Genomic DNA, 2332 nt, shown 5'->3' with positions numbered 1-2332 from the left:
GGAATCTTGTCTTGACGGGTGTGCTTGAATTCCTAGAGGGAGGGAAGTCCCATTACCCAGGTGATGGGTGGTCCCTAATCCCTGGAGACAGGGGTGGTCACTTGGACTATAGGTTACTAAATCTGTCAGTCCAGTGCCTGGGACTGGGAGCTTCCTGTGATCCAGCTCTGTGACCTGACCCTATTTAGGGTCAGGCCAGCTCAGGTGCCATTGCGCCATGCCACATGTCTCCTTGTTCACATCCTGTGTCCTGTCTCCTGGCTCATCTGTCCTCACCATGGTGTCCCAAGTAAGCTCTCCATTGGATCTGAATTGGTTTGTTGGTGTGGGTTTTGTTCTTTCTTCCCTCTCTGGCCTGTTTCCTGATAGTGTTTCCTGATATGTGTGGGCTGCAGACCTTTATAACACTGGATTCCTGCAGACTGTTAATGCTCTAATAAAAACACCAAGATTTGATCCTTCTATATGTGGCTTCTCAGATAATTTACACATATATAACAGTCTAAGCATTATCATGACTGAAACATTATTAGGTCAGAATCATGGCAATAGTCTGAAAAACTGGAACCTGAATAAACAAACAGGAAATCGTACAAGCAAAAAGACCTGTGTGAGACATTATAATTTAAGTGATTTTGATAATATTATCATACTCCAGGCATAGAAATTACTTACAAATCACATACATGGAATATTACTGGGTTACTTAGTGTTATGGAATTTTCAGTGATTATAGTGAAAAGAGCCACAAGATGAGTTGAAGAGACATACAAGAAGACACATAATATTCTGTCCTCAGGGTAAGAGGTGTCAGTTAGTGGAAGCTAGTTATAAAAGTGAGAAGGGCACTATGAATTTTATTTCAGTTAGGACATAATTCTTATAAGTATGTGAAAGATGAGAAGAATGGGAAAGGAGGTAGAAAGCAGAAATGGTGTGGAAAAGCTGTTAGAATCATTCTAAGGGAAAAAAGGTAGAGTGAAAGACATAATTGCCTAGAGATTGACAGGATCCAATCTTTCCCCTGAGATTACAATTACATTAGCAAAGCCTCTTAACTTCTGACTCTCTGACTATAAATTGAGAGTAATCAACCTACTTCAAAAGGATTGATACGTGAGAAAATATTTCATAAGGTATTATTAAAGTCTATAAAAGCATAAGGATTTCAAAAATGTATTTCCCTACAAGAGAACTGTAAAATAAAATTGTGATGAGGCCCTCAGAAAAACAATGAGATTTATTTCTTCAGGGAGGAAAGAAAAAACCACAATAATTAACCTAACTTAAGTAGACTAAGAGCCAATAGTAAACAGCTATCTGTAATTTATGTAACACAGTGAAAACTGGTCTGAAAGTCTCTTGCCAAGACAATATCCTCTGGGATGGAGGGAGGAAAGCAACTGTGAAGAGGCTAATGTAGAAGTTTAAAAAGTGTACATGTCAGGCTGGGAATATGGCCAAGTGGCAAGAGTGCTTGCCTCTTATACATGAGGCCCTGGGTTTGATTCCTCAGCACCACATATACAGAAAATGGCCAGAAGTGGCTCTGTGGCTCAAGTGGCAGAGTGCTAGCCTTGAGCAAAAAAGAAGCCAGGGACAGTGCTCAGGCCCTGAGTTCACAGCCTAGGACTGGCCAAAAAAAAAAAAAAATGTACATGCATATATTTTATAAACCATCTTTGTTCAGCACCAAATTTTTTGTTGCCAAAGTAATGTACAGAGGGGTTACAGTGTCATATGTAAGGCAGTGGGTACATTTCTTATCTAACTTGTTACCTCCTCCCTCATTTTTCTCCCACCTTCCCCTCTCCCCAATTCCAATGCCCCCATCTCCCCATGTGTTGTCCCGTTGGTTTACAGCATATAGCTTTGTAAGTATTTCAGCACCAATTTTATTGAGGATAAAACTCCAGAGAAGGAAGGGATGATTACTCATTGTCAACAGAAAATAAGTTAGTTCCTGAGAAGCATCTTATAATTTACAGTCTGACACAGGCCTACAGAGACATGCCCCCTTTAGTGGGCAAAGCCCAAAGGTCAACTACATGTTTTTACTGCCACAGAAGTAAGACTAGGCATACCAACTTACCTCTTATTAATCAGTTGAGTTCTAATGGCCTTTGAAAAATGGCTGGTATGATCGGTTACTCTCTTTGTAGGATCATGTGTGTTCCAAAGTGATTATACCAATTGGAAAAATAGCATGGCCATGTGAGCAAACTAGGGAACTTCCTATCACATTTCTGCTTTCAAATCATTTACTGTCAATAGAAGATTATTATAATAATAAATTACATCTCATGACCAAATGGCATTTAATAGATCTGAG

This window comes from Perognathus longimembris, chromosome 5, assembly GCF_023159225.1.
Source record: "Perognathus longimembris pacificus isolate PPM17 chromosome 5, ASM2315922v1, whole genome shotgun sequence".
Taxonomy (NCBI): domain Eukaryota; kingdom Metazoa; phylum Chordata; class Mammalia; order Rodentia; family Heteromyidae; genus Perognathus; species Perognathus longimembris.
Note: the sequence above shows the minus strand (reverse complement) of the source record.